The sequence below is a fragment of the Phodopus roborovskii genome, unplaced genomic scaffold (assembly GCF_943737965.1).
Source record: "Phodopus roborovskii unplaced genomic scaffold, PHOROB, whole genome shotgun sequence".
Lineage (NCBI taxonomy): Eukaryota > Metazoa > Chordata > Mammalia > Rodentia > Cricetidae > Phodopus > Phodopus roborovskii.
In genome coordinates this window covers 31384627-31400281 of record NW_026125281.1, presented here as the reverse complement: position 1 = coordinate 31400281, position 15655 = coordinate 31384627, and positions in this window count along the sequence as shown.

Here is a 15655-nt window from a genome sequence, read left to right as displayed (position 1 = left end):
AACTATTGCTTAGATTTTTAGTTGGGGTCATCCTTGTGAATCCATGAAGATGTCCCTACTGCCAGATTTCTTGTTAAGCCCATAACAGCTCCCTCTGTCAAGGTATTTCTTTCCTTTCTCTCCTCTGTTTTCTCCCAATTCAAGATTTCCGATCCTTCATGTTTCTCCCCTCTTCTCTTCTTTCTCCTACCCCACCCCCATGCTTCCAATTTATTCAGGAAATCTTATTGCTTTTCCCTTCTCGGAGGTCCATACATGTCTCTTTCAGGTTCCTCCTTGTTTCTGAGCTGCTCTGGAGTTGTGGACTGTAGGCTGGTTATCCTTTGTTCTATGTACATACCATGGACAGAACTAGAAGAAGAAACTATCCTGAGTGAGGTAACCCAGACAAAGGATTTTTTTTTAATTTAAAATAAATTTTTATTTAGTATATATACAGTGTTCTGCCTGCATATATGCTTGCAGACTAGCACCTGATGTCATTACAAATGGTTGTGAATAATCATGTAGTTGCTGGGAATTGAACTCAGGACCTCTGGAAGAGCAGTCAGTGCTCTTAACCTCTGAGCCATCTCTCCAAGCCCAGTCCTGGAGTGTTTTAGCTATCCTGTTTTTTTTTTTTTTTGTTGTTGTTGTTGTTTGTTTTGTTTTTTATGTTTTGTTATGTTTTTTGGTTTTCTATATGAGTATTGTTCTTTCAAAGTCTGTAAAGAATTGTGTTGAATTCTTGATGGGGATTGCATTGACTCTCTAGATTGTTTTTGTTAACATAGCCATTTTTACTATGTTGATTCTACTGATCAATGAGCATGGAAGATCTTCCATTTTTCTGTTTTCTTCTTCAATTTCTTTAAAGATTTGAGGTTTTTGTCCTAAAAGTATTTCACTTGTTTGGTTAAAGTTACCTCAAGACATTTTATATTATTTATGGCTATTGTGAAGGGTGTCATTTCCCTGATTTCTTTCTCAGTAATTTTTGTCATTTGTATACAGGAGATACTGATTTTAGTGAGTTCATTTTGTATGTAGCTACTTTGCTGGAAGTATTTATCAGATGCAGGAGTTCTCTGGTAAATTTTTTTTGGGGGTCACTGATTTATGCTATTATTTGCAAATAAAGATATGTTGTCTTCATCCTTTCCCATATGCATTTTATGATTTCCTTCAGTTGTGTTACTGCTTTAGCTAAGACTTCAGGCACTATATTGAAAAGGTATGGAAAGAGAGAACAGCCTTGTGTTGTTTGTGATTTTAGTGGAAATGCTTTGAGTTTCTCTCCAATTAAGTTGATGTTGGCTTTCTGTAAACTGCCTTTATTATGTTTAGTTATGCCTCTTTTTATCACTAATATATCAAGTATTTTTTTATCAGGAAGTGGGATGCATTTCATCAAAGGATGTTTCTGTATTAATGAGATATCATATGGTTCCTATCTTTTAGCATTTTTTAAAATGGTGGATTACAATTACTGATTTTCATATTGAACCATCCCTGTATCTGTAGAATTAAGCCTGCTTGGTCACAGCAGATGATTTTTTTAATGTGTTCTTCAATTCAGTTTGCAAGTATTTTATTGCATATTTTTGCATATATATTCATAAGGCAAATTGATCTGTAATACACTTTCTTGTTGGATCAGTAAACGATTTTACAAGAAAATTTACTTAGAAGAACTTATACAGGTTTTGGGATACTTTTAGTTGTAAAGAAAAGAAACTATTAACCTAATATTAAAATAACACCTTTTTGTGTGTAGTATAGTGTAGCTTCTGATATAAGGGACAAATATGTCATATATATATATATATATATACATATATATATAATTCACACTATACTGAACTCTAAAAAAATCACAAAACTTTAATGATTCTGCAAATAAAGGGATTTATGATTTATTAAATCTCAAAACATGTTGTCTACCACAGCTGTAAATAGTACAGCTTCAACTGAGCTGCCCTTCTTCTTCGTCTTGTTCTGTGTGTCAGAAAAGAGTGATGGCAAGTACATTCAAATGAAAATTTACGTCCTTGGATGGTTATATTTTAAAATATATAAAATACATACTAAAAATAGAGTTTTGTCTAAAAATAGAATGAAGTAACAGCTAGAATATAGAGCTCTTCAAATCAACAGCATGGCCATGTCTCCAAGGATGACTTTCTTCTGAATCTGAAGTGTTGTTTTCAATTAGTTGCCTTCAGAATGGAAGATGATTTTTTTCTTGGTCTACTTTGGGATATTAAGTATTCTGCAGAACAATAGAATTATGTTTCAAAATTTTATGAATTTTCATTAATCTAAATAAGTTTTTTTTCGTTGTGTGATGAGAGAAATACTAGGATGTTAAGCATCTTTTTGTGTGTGTGGTCATTTTGAGACAGGGTTTCTCTGTGTAGCTTTGGATCCTGTCTTGGCACTAGTTTTGTAGACTAGGCTGGCCTTGAACTCATGGAGATATGCCTGTCTCTGCCTCATAGGTGCTGGGATTAAAGGCGCGCACCACTACTGTCTGGATAAGCATCCCCCCCCCTTTTTTTTAAAAGAAAGATTTAAGGAAAATTAAACTTAACAGAGTTTTGGAAACTTCTAAAATTACTTTAATTGAGTGGTTTATTTGTGTCTGTGGTGCGGTGGGAACCATACACATGCCATGGCACAAGTGTGGAGGCCAGAAGTCATCTTATAGGGTCAGTTCTCTTGTGCTATGTGGACCCAGAGATTGGATTCAGATTGTCAGCATTGTGCCACCTTGCTGTTAACCCCCCCCCACAAAAAATATATTGTTGGGTTTGTGGGAACAATTAAAGCAAAGCACTTCATAGATTAGGCAGTGCTCACAACTAGAGGGTGATGAGATATCCCCTCAGATATTTTGTGAGCAGTTAGGAACAATAAGCATTTTACAGGCTACAAATAGACATGAATGTGATATAAGGAATTCAAGGTCATCGGCCTTGCTTGACGATGTAAGGTGCTTTCCTGATTTGGTCATGAGGTCTGGCTTGTACAGGTTCAGAGAAGCTAACACTCCATAGATCAGCTGGTGTGAATTTTGAATTAACTTGTGGACTTTTGGCCAGCTACAGCTGAAGAACAAGATGTAATTAACCATCACTAAAGAAAACAACTTTCCTGGGAAAAACCATACTGGTTAGCTTGGTCTGAAAACATCAGTTATGATTATTAAGAGAACAATAAAAGCCGACACAAAACCTTCTTGGAAGTATTTTCTCAGGGTCAGCACACAGCTTTTATGATAGTGGCAATGGCAGCAGAATTGTGCAATGTGTAAAAGCTTTCCATGTGGGACTGGTTTTGATGGTTTGAATGCTACAGGAGAGAAAACATGAAGAGATAAGCAGAGGCTTTGCTTACGGAGAGGCTAAGAGGAGAGGCCAAGGGAGGCCACTGGTGAAGATGTAGGCTCAGTTTCAGTAGGGATCCCAGGATGTTGGAAATGGCAGTACCATGGTGTGTCTGCAAGGACAGCTGCAGGAATGCAATGGAGCTGGACAAGCTGTGTGTACTGTGGATGGCAACTGCAGATGTGGGAAGCCCAGAACCTATGGAGCTCAGAAGATGGTAAGCCCCGGATTTCATTCTCTGAGCTTGTTATACCATTAGAGTTTGGTTTTGCTTTGATGTGATTGTAGCTGTACTCAGGTCATTCCCTCTTAGGTTAAGAAATCATGTAACTTCTATTGGGATTTACAGGATCCCATGGTTACATGGTGTTGCCCTTTAAAGAGAACATGGACTTTTAAATCACTGGACAATTTAAACAACTGTAGGACTTTTTTTTAAAACTTAGGATGTATTATATAGTGTGACATTATAAAGATAAATGAGATCTTGGGGACAAACAGGAAAGGAAAAATTACAGGTTAAAGTAATATTTGTGTCAAAGTGACAAGGGGTAAATTTTTCTGGTTTGAAATCAAGGGGTAAATTTTTCTGGTTTGAAATTAGGCATACCTGGGAAGAGAAAAATATCAGTTGGGGAATTTCCTCCACTAAATTGGCCTATGAGCATGTCTGTCAAGCATTTAAAAATTGCCAATTGATGGAAGAGCACCTAGCTGTGAGTGGTGCCATTCCTGGGAAGGAGAGCCTGACCTGTGTAAGAAGCTAAGCAAGCAAGCAAGCAAGCAAGCAAGCGAGCGAGCAAGCGAGCGAGCGAGCAGAAGCAAGATAGTAAGCAGCCCCCACCCATGTCCTTTGCTTCAGCCCCTACCTCCAGGTTCCTGCCTTGGCTTCCCACTGATGATGAACTGTATCCTATATGCCATATAATCTTTTCCTCCCCAAGCTGCTTTTGGTTATGGTGTTTACCCCAGCAATAGAAAGCAAAGTAGAACAGTAAGGTTGCATGCAACATTTCTATAGGGGATCAAAGTATGATGCAATAGCCCCAGGCTCATAACTTCACACACATTTAATTTAGCTGTCATGGAGTTTTGAGCCTTATACAGTGTAAGCACCTTGAAGATAAGAAAGATGATGTTTGTGTAATTAAGGAAGGTGTTGTTTTATTATACTTGTATCTTCTCATACAAGCATGATTAATTATTGTTCTCTGGTGATATTTGCATCTGTTTAATGCTGGCATTGGTGGTGGGACCTGGGAAAATGGATCCATTAAATGAGGCAAACTAGTCTCTCATTCAATGCCATCTTTATTCGGAGCATCAGACAATTTGTACTCTTGAGAGTTAAGGATCACATAAGTAAGGCGTTCAATAATAAGGACAAGCCACATGTTTTTCCACAGAGCACATGAATAACAACAGCTGAAGTAAACTCACTCTTATAGGCTACACCTGGGAAGAGCACAAAAACCCATTAACCCATTCTCAGAACAATTCTGTGTTTTGAAGAAAGTGAGGTCATAAGACTTGTCTTGTTTTCTCGGAGGTTTTTTTTTTTTTTTGTTTTGTTTTGTTTTTTTTTTTAACAGGCTTTCAGAATTTCCCTTATATGACTGCATTACTGTGTCTGACATCTCTCCTATTTAATTTTTTAGTAACAAGATATTCATAGTGGTTTTTATTTACATAAATCTAATTGTCATTTTTATATGAGCATCACAGAGGCAAACAGATCATAAACATAATGAATAATATTAGAATAGTGAAAACATTGTGTATTATACTCTGCCACCAAGAACGGAGATCAAAACTATGTTACTATTAGTTACATTTTTATATTGATCAGAAAATGTAGTAGTACTTTCTCATCAGGATCTCCACTGCATACATAATGACATGTAGACTTATTATTAATGATGAAAGGTTGGCCTTAGCTTAGGCTTTTTCTGAACTAGTTCTTTTTTTCCCCCCTCTGTATTGTTTTAGAGCCTGTCCTGGATGTCCTGGAACTAGCTTTGTAGATCAGGCTGGCCTCAAACTCACAGAGATCCTCCTGCCTCCGCCTCCTGAGTGCTGGGACTAAAGGTGTGTGCCACCAATGCCCAGCTTCAACTAACTCATATAACATAAATTAACTGATATTTTATCATCTACGTTCTTCCATGTGGCTCATTACCTCATCTCTGTACTGTATTTCCTGCTTCTTCTGATTCTTCTTGGCTCTTCTTCCCAGAGTTCCCAGAGCCTGGAAGTTCTGTCTATATTCACTTGCCTTCAGCTATTTTTTATTGGCCATTCAGCTTTCTACTATACCAATCAAAGCACCACATCTTACACAGTGTACAAATATCCCACAACAAGAATAATCTAGAGAATAGCTTGAATGGAGATCCATATGATTATTAATTTTGGTGTCTTATATAATGTAAATCATTATTTGATTTTAATAGAAATACAAATGTTATGACGTCTGATGTAAATGAAAAGTAGTTTAAATCCCTAGGAACAGTTAAATAAGTCTCTTCTTTCAGATGATTGAATGAGCCTATTATGGTCCCATAGTGTATTCATAAACATAGATCCATTAGCAATATAACTTCTCCATAGTGCACAGGACCTTACCTCAGACCCAAGTGAGTAGACTTGACTTCTGATGATATGGTCCACATCTCCTTTTGACCTTTGGCAGACTTCCATTGTCTCTTCACCCTCCACCATTGTCCTGTGTAGCCTGGAGCTTGAGGAGCTGAAGAGGAATCCCTAACATTTCAGTGGGCCTATTTGCAATGACAGATGCATGCCCCTTCTGAACTTTCTTCTGCAGAAGTAAAAATAGGGCAGGTTAATGGCTTAGCTTGTTTATTTCTTCTGCAATAAATCTAGGGAGGTTAGAGTATGCTCAAGTATGAGCCTATTGCTGGAAATAATCCTTCAACATAAGCAGATACTGAAATGGTATTTAAGAACTCATGAATTAGCTGTAATGATTGAATAAAGATAGCCAGTTCTACTTGTTGGGCCTAAGAAAAGAAGGTATTAGCAGTGTGATGAATATCTGGACCATGAACCCCTATTATACTATTAGATGAACCATCATAAAATAAGTATCTTCCTGTGGAATGGGAGAAGATTGGACAATTTCTGTAATCACAAATTCAGTTCATATGAGAAAATCCAATAGTTTACCAGATGGACAATTATTTCCTATTCTTCCATAATAATCTGCAAATGAAATTTGGAGATCCATAGAGTTTTAAAAACTGATGGTTAGTTAAGAATAATATATAATACATAAAGGATAAAGCCCATATAGTTGTTGACATTGGATCCTCTCCTGATTTACTAATTGAGCAAGAAGAGTAAGCTAAGTAGTTACTATTTTATGTCCCTTACAAAGTAAACAGATCGATTTTGAAGGTTAATTATCTTGTACTGTAATACCGGTAGGAGACAGTTCTGAGGGGAAATAAATTTAAAGGTAGTGAAGATCTACTCAGTACACAAATGCCTTTTTTAGTCTAGATTCAAATATCTGTAGCTCTTTTCTTGCTTCTCAAGATAACACACAAGAACTATCTAAAGCCACCTTCTAGAGTTTACATAGATCAGTCAGTGCATAATTAGGTAAATGTTTTGATTTTGCTGTAATTGTGCTGGAAATATGAAGCACAGGCCTCAGAAGTCACTATGTCCCCAGTGTTAGATCAGATCACCCATATCAGTATGGCCCCAGTGGTGGCATGACCCTCAGACACAAAACATGACCTCAGATTGCTGACCAGACCCTAGGCATCTTCACAGCCTTCAGTGGTAACAGGAGCCGTGGGTACTAACTCATACCCTGGCTACAGCAAGGCCATGGCTTTGTGGCAACATTTTGGATGCCCATTGTTTATAGCTTTTATCAATTTACCTATTTTTTTCAGACCTTCACTATTGCGCTTATGAAGTGCTTTTCTAAAGTAAGTTTTCATAGTATCTATGACATTACAGAAGCCCTGTTGCAGGTGCCATTATTCTCTCCACTTTGCTCCTGAGATTAGTTATCTGCCGGTGGTACATCAGGATTTATTACACTTTTTTTTCTCACTGGTGTCTCCATTGGTCTATTCTAATTCGTGTCCTTGCTCTGATTTGGAATTTTGATGACAAAAATATCCTGGCAAATCACTAAAACTTTAGTCATTTCCTCCTTCAATCACATGTCACATAGTCATAAGGGGCATTTTCTTTTTAATTATTGTTTATTTTTATTTTATGTTCTTTGGCCTTAAGCCTACATGTATAAGGAATACAGATCCCAGTTGTGAATTGCCATGTGGGTGCTGGGAATTGAACCCAGGTCCTCTGGAAGAGTAGTAATTGTTCTTAATCCCCGAGCCATCTTCTAGCCCCTACAACTGGCATTTTTCTAGTACAAAATTAGAGGTATATCAATTCTGAGATATATTCAGATAGATTAACCTAACCTACAAGCTCTTTATCCTGTTACTTAAGGAGAAAATTAACCTTTTATTTTTGCGCCAATCCTACCTCTCCATACCACCTTATGGTTGGTATTTGAGCAATAGTAAATTGTTCACAATAACCCACCCACACCCGTGTACCCATAACCGTCCACCCCACCCCGACACCGACTTTCACACTTACATGAACACTCAGCCTACTCATCCACACCCATGTACCCTACCCACCCACATCCATTCCACCTGACACTCACCTCTATACCCATCTACCCTACCCCTCTTTCACTCCCACTCTTATGTGTCATCTTTTACTTCAATAGGGGCCTCTCCCTACCTTCTTTTTCAACAGCATTCACTTTCTGAATATTTAGGGCTTTTCTAAGAAAATGTGTATCTCTAGGAAAGTGGAACTGAATCAATGTGGATGCCTCCTTCAGAATTCTAAGCATGGGTTGCATCTAAAAAAAGAAAAAAAGATAAACTCTAGACTATGAAAGTTTATAAGGATACTAAAATGAGAAGAAAGAATTGACTTCATATCATATTATATTTCAGACTATATTACTCTGAAGGATGCTAGCAAGCTTTTCTATGTGATTCTCACATACTGTAGGTACATGCTCCTAATCACATGTAACAAACAAGGACATGAGGTGTAGAGACATGTGCTTCATACATATTCCCAAAGGAGCAATAGAGCTAGGATACAAATCTCAATCCATTTGTTGAGCTGAAAGCTATAATATATATGCAGAGAACCTGGTATACACCCGTGTAGGCCCCATGCTTGATGTTTTAGTCTCTCTGAATTCATATGAGCCTTGCTTAGTTGATTCGGAGGGCCTGCTCTCCTGGTGTCCTTCATCCTCTCTGGCTCTTACACTCATTCCTCCTCTTCTTCAGTGTTTCCTGAGCTCTTATGGGAGGGATTTGGTGGAGACATCCCATTTAGAGCTGTTTGTTCCAAGGATTCTCTCTCTCTTAATAATGCCTGGCTGTGGGTCTCTGCATCTGTTCCCATCTGATGCAGGAGGAAGCCTATCTCATGATGATAGAATAAGGCACTGATCTATGAGTATAGCAGAATATAATTAGGAGCAATTTTATTGATATTTTTTCTTTATACCAGCTGTGTTTGGTTTTTCTGTAGATGTCTGGGCTACCCAGACTCTGGTTTTTGATTACTCAAGCTTTGTTAAATATGGATTCTATCTTGTGGATTGGGCCTTAAGTAAAATCCACACACTAGATGGCTATTATCACAAGTTCTGTGCCACCATAACCCTAGCATACTTTGCCAGGAGGACAGATTGTAGGTCAAAGGCTTGGTGAATGGGTTGTTTACCTTTCTCTTTTGGTAGCTTACAGAATGCCTCCTAATCAAGAACACTAGAATATAGGGAAAAAGGCTCCATGTAGGTACCAGCTCAACTTCTCCATGATCAATGATGTGTGGGTGTTGTCCTTGGCAATGGGGTCTGACTGTCAGTTTTCAGAGAGCAACACATTCTTTTAGCAATATCCTGGGATGTTGGGGATTTCTCTGAGACCCCTTTGGCCAACAACTCAACTGAATGCAGCCTAGTCCTGCTACTGAAAGTTTTATTTGGTGACTCCATTTCCCCATTATTAGAGGAAGTTTCTACTGTATCAGGATTTCATGTGATCCCTCAAATACTAGCTGTCTCTCTCAGCCTTCCCTCCTTCAGTTCTCTTTCTGCTCTCCACATCTGGGTTCCATTCCTGTTCCCACCCACCCCAAGTCTACCCATAAAATCTGTTATATTTCTCCTTTCCAGGGAGACCTATGTGTGTTCCTTAGTCCCTTCCTGTAAATCTAACTTCTCTGGTTTATTGATTGTACCTTGGTTATCCTTTATTTAATGGCTAATATCTACATATAAGCAAATGTATACAATATTTATCTTTCTGTGTGTGGGTTACCTTACATAGGATGATTTGTTTTTTCTAGTTCATCCATTGGCCTGCAAATTTCATGATGTCATTGCTTTTTTGTTGTTGTTGTTTTGTTTTGAACAGTGGAGAAAAATACTCCATTGTATAAATGAACCACATTTTCTTTATCCATTTTCCTGTTGAAGGAAATCTAGATTGTTTCCAGTTTCTGGCTATTATGAACAGAGCAGCAATGAACATTGTTGAGCAAGTGTCCTTGTGGTAAGATAAAGTGTGTAGTTTGAGTATATTCCTGAGAGGTATAGCTGAATTTTGAGGTAGATTTATTCCTGTCTTTCTGGGGATTGCCACTTGGGTTTTTGATCATGGCCATTCTAACAGGTATAACATGAAATCTCAAAGTAGTTTTGATTTTCATCCTGATAGCTAAGGGTATTGAACATTTAAAGTTTCCTCAGCCATTTGAATTTCTAGTACTGAGAATCCTCTGTTTAGACCTAATCCCCTATTTTTAAATTGGGTTGTTTGGTTTTGATATCTAGTTTCTCCATTACTTTATATATTTTTATATTAGTTCTCTATTGGATAATGAGTTAATGAAAATCTTTTCCCATTTTGTAGGCTTCATCTTTGTCAGAATAATGGTGTCCTTTGCCTTAGAGAACCTTTCAGTTTTATGAGGTCCCATTTATTAATTGTTGATCTTGGTGCCTGTGCTAATGGTTTTTTTCAGAAAGTCTACTGAGAAAATGAGTTCAATTCTATTCCCCATTTTCTCATCTATCAGGTTCATTATAGTTGGTTTTATGTGTTGAGGTCTTTGTGATCCTTTTTAAGTTGAGTTTTAAGTATGAATATATTTGGATTCTTCTACATATAGCCACCCAGTTTGACCAGCTCTATGATTTGAAGATATTTTCTTTTTTCCAGTGTGTATTTCTGGCTTCTTTATTTTAAAAAGATATTGATAGGTATGTGATTTTGGCCTGTGTTTATAATTAAATTCCATTGATCAATGTGTTTGTTTTAATGACAATACCATGTGGTTTTTTATTGCTTTATTTCTGTAGTACTGGTTTAAATGGTGAGACCTTCAGAAGTTCTTTTATTGTTCAGAATTGTTTTAGCTATCTTGGGTTTTTTTCTTTTCTCCATATTAAGTTGAGAATTATCCTTTCAAGATCTATAAAAAGTTGTGTGGGAATTTTGATAGGGATTGCACTGAATCAGTAGATTGCTTTAGTAAGATGACCATTTTTACTGTTAATCCTACCAATCCATGAGCATGGTCGCTTCTTATATCTTAAATTTCTGTCTTCAAGGACTGTAAGTTCTTATCACAAAAGTATTTTGCTTGCTTGGTTAGAGTTACCCCAAGATATTTTATATTATTTGAGGCTATTGTGAAAGGTGTTGTTTCCTTTATTCTTTTTCATTTCCTTTGTCATTTTTATTTAGGAGGGCAACTGATTTATGTGAGTTTATTTTTTATCAAACTACTTTGCTGAAAGTGTTTATCAGCTGTAGGAGTTCTCAGGTGAACTTTTTAGGATCAGTTATGTATACTGTGAAATCATCTGAAAGTAAAGATATTTGACTTCTTTTTTTTTTTTTTTCAATTTTTATCCCCTTAATCTCCTTCTGTTGTCTTACTGCTCTATCCAAGATGTCAAATACTGTGTTTAATACATAAGATGAGAGACAGGATGACTTTGTCTTGTTCCTGATTTTAGTATAAATGCTTTGAGTTTCTTTCCATTTAAGTTGTTGTTGGCTATAGGCTTGCTGTAAACTGCCTTTATTATATTTAAGTTTGTTCCTTGTATCCCTAATCTATCAATAACTTTTATCATGAAGGGATGTTAGATGCCTTTTCTGTATCTAATGAGTTGATCATGTGGGTTTTTTTCAGTTTGTTTATATGATGGATTACTTTTATACATTTTTATATATTGAACATCCCTGCATTTATGGAATAAAGTCCACTTGATCACAGTGAATGACCTTCTATTGTGTTCTTAGATTTGGTTTGCAAGTATTTTTGTATCTATGTTCAGAAGGGAAATTGATCTGTAATACTCTTTCTTTGTTGGTTAGGTGGTTTTGGTATCAAGGTAACTGTAGCCCCATAAAATGAATTGAGCAATGTTCCTTCTGTTTCTATTTTATGGACTAATTTGAGGAGTACTGATATTAAAACTCTTCTTTGATAACCTGGTGGAATTCTGCACTAAAACCATCTGGCACTGGGGTTTATTTTATTTTATTTTATTTTATTTTATTTATTTTTTGTTGTTTTTGGAAGATCTTTGATGACTGCTTCTATTTACTTTCAGACTTAGATGTCTATTTAAATTGTTTGTCTGATCTTTATTTGACTTTGGTAAGTGGTACCTATTGAGAAAATTATTCATTTCTTTTAGATTTTCCAATCTGGTATAGTATACAGTTTTTAAATTAGTAAGGAACCCTTATGATTCTCTGGATTTCCCTCATGTCTATCACTATGCCCCCTTTTTGTTTTTGATTTTGTTAATTTAGGTATTCTTTCTCTGCTCTTAATTAATTTGGATAAGGATTTGTATATTTCCTTGATTTTATCAAAGAACCAACTCTTTGATTTATTGATTCTCTGTATTGTTCTATTTGTTTTTATTTTATTAGTTTTAGCCCTGCATTTGGTTATTTCTTGTTGTCTAATCCTCTTGGTTATGATTACTTCTTTTTGTTTGAGAGAATTCCAGTGTGTTGTTAAGTGACTAGTATAAGATCTTTCAAGTATTTTTACATAGACCCTTGCCTCTTGGGACCACTTTCATTATGTCCCATAAGTTTGGTTATGCTGTGAATTTATTTTAATTGAATCTAGAAAGTCTTTTTTGTTTCTTTATGTTTTGACCCACTTTTCATGCATTTGAGAGTTGTTCAGTTTCTATGAGTTTATAAGCTTTTTGTTGTTTTGATAGTCTTTGATATCCATGGTGAACTGTTAGCATGAAGGGGGTTATTTAAGCTTTCTTATATCTGATTAAGACTCAGTTTGTGTTCAAGTACATGGTAAGTTTTGGAGAAAATTCTTTGAGGTGCAGAGAAGAAGGTGTGTTCTTTGTATTAGGGTGAAATGTTCTGTAAACATCTGTTAGGTCCATTTGGTTTATAATGTCAGTTAGCTCCAACATTTTTCTGTTTAATTTTTTTGGGGGGAGGTCTGGATGACTTTTCCATTGGTGAGAATGAGGTATTAAAGTCTACCACTCTTAGTGTGTGAGGGACTCAATATATGATTTAAGCTGTAGTGTTTCCTTTACAAACTTAGGTCACCTTGTGCTTGTGGGGCATGGATGTTAAGAATTGAAATATCATCTTGGCAGATTTCTTTGAGCACACAGTTTCCTTCCCTATGTCATTTGATTAGTTTTGGTTTCAAGTCTATTTTGTTAATATTAAAATGGCTACACTATCTTGATTCATAGGTCTATATGTTCTGAATATCTTTTTTTTTTTTTTTAACCCCGAGGTAATCTCTTTTCTTGATGTTGAGGTATATTTCTTATATTTTTGGTTGTGAGCCTAACCTTTAACTACTGAGCCTTCCCTCCAGCCTGAGGTGTATGCCCTAATTACTACAGAAGGTTACATCCTGTTTTTGCATCCTGTTATCCTGTGTCTTTTGATTGGGGAATTGAGACCATTGCTGTTGAGAGACATCAATGACCAATGATGGTTGAATCCCATTATTTTGCTGTTGTTTTTGGTGGTGGTGGAGATGGTGGTGGTGGTGGTGGTGTGTGTGTGTGTGTGTGTGTGTGTGTGTGTGTGTGTGTGTGTGCGTGCGTGTTTCTCTTCTTTTGATTTTGATGGTCTGAGATTATTTAGTCCATGTGTTTTCTTGAGTGTGGTTAACCTCTTTAGGTCAGAATTTTCCTTGTAGTGCATTCTATAGGCCTATATTTATAGATATGTATATATATTAAGTTTTGTTTTATAATGGAAATGTCTTATTTTGTCCATCTGTGGTGACTGAAACCTTAGATGAATTGAGTAGTCTAGGTGGGCATTTGTGCCTTCTTAGAGTCTCTAGCATGTCTCTCTAAGGACTTTTGGCCTTTTGAGTCTCCTTTGAGAAATCACATATAATTCTAATAGGTCTACCTTCATATGGTATTTGGACTTTTTCCCTTACAGATTTTAATATTCTTTGTTTATATGTTTAATATTTTGATTATTATGTGCCAAAGGAACTATCTTTTCTGGTTCAATCTATTTTGTGTTTTCTATGGTTCTTGTTCTATATGCATCTCCCTCCTGGTGCTAGGATAATTTTCTTCTATGATTTTGTTGAAAATATTTTCTGGGACTTTTACCTGGGATTCTTCTCCTTCTATTCTTATTATTCTTAGATTTGGCCTTTTCATAGTATCCCAGATTCCCTGGATGTTTTTTAGATTTAACATTTTCTTTTACCAACATATCCATTTCTTCTATTTTATCTTCAGTGTCTGAGGTTCTCTCTTTATTTATTGTATTCTGTTGGTGAAGCTTGCCTCTGTAGTGCTTGTTTGAATACCTTAATTTTTCAATTCTAGATTTCTCTTAGTTTGTGTTTTCTTTATTGATTTTATTTCCATTTTCAGATCTTGAATAGTTTTATTCATTTTCTTTTGATGTTTTTTTGAGTTTTCCTGGATTTCTTTAAGGGATTTATTAATTTCCTCTTTAGGGACTGCTATTGAAAGACCCGCAGAACGCAGACCTTCACGCTCCCATTCAGGAAAGCCCCCCCCCACCCAAATCACTCACAAGAAGCAGTCTTGCTGTAAAAGTATGAGGTCTTTTATATTCCAAGTACACTGGGGTCCACAGTCATGAGCCACACGGGGTCCAGGACTGAGGACCACAAGGGCAGAAGTAAGATAGCTTTTATAGGATTACAACAAAGCCCACACATTTTAAACCAATCATCTCATAGCATCCAGAGCCCGCGCAGTGAAGACCAATCAATTTAAACCATTCAAGCCCATGCTTTATAGACCATTCAGTTTTCTATAGCCATGGAGGTTTGCATTAGCATGGGTTCCTGGGTTGGGTGACAAAACTTACATACCTTTTGCCTAGTTGAGGCCAGGGGACTGGGTTTGTTATTTAGGGCTTTTTTGACTACTAGATTTTTGTGGTCATGGGAGAGCTAGGCTGTATTTCTCCATCCTTACACTATCATATTCATATAGACTATTTTAAGGTCCTTTTCTTGCACCTTATCTATGTTGGCTATTCAGGGCCTATGGTGGTAGGACTGGTGGACTCTAGTGGAGAAATACTGTCCTAATTGTTTTTATGTAGGCATCTAGGCATCTGAATCTAGTAAAATTATAGTCTTGGGTGGTTGTTTGTTTTATTCCTTGGTTTATGTTCACTGTTTTTTTTTTTTTTGTCATCCAGCCTTCAGGGTCAAGAGTAAACATACCTGAGCCCAAGTCTGTTGTTATTTAGATAAGACATCTGCTACCAAGGTTAAAACATCCTGCAGTAGCCAAGCCTTAGCTCTTTAGGCCTTGTGCTTTATTTTATTATTATTCTTTCTTATTTTACATATCGATCCCAGTTATTTCTCCCTCCCATCCTCCCATTCTCCACTGACCCCCCTCCGATCCCATTCCCCACCCACTCCACAGGGAAGGTGAGACTCTCCAGGAGGGATCATCAAAATCTGTCAAGTCATTTGGAGTAGGGCCTAGGCCCTCTCTACTGTCTTAGGTTAAGGGAGTATCCCTCCATGTGAAATCTTCTCCCAAAGTCCTTTCCTGCACCAGGGATACATCCTGGCTCCACTGTCAGAGGTCCTAAACACTGCCCCAGCCTTCTAACTGAGACCAACATTCAGGGGGTCTAGGTCTGTCCTCC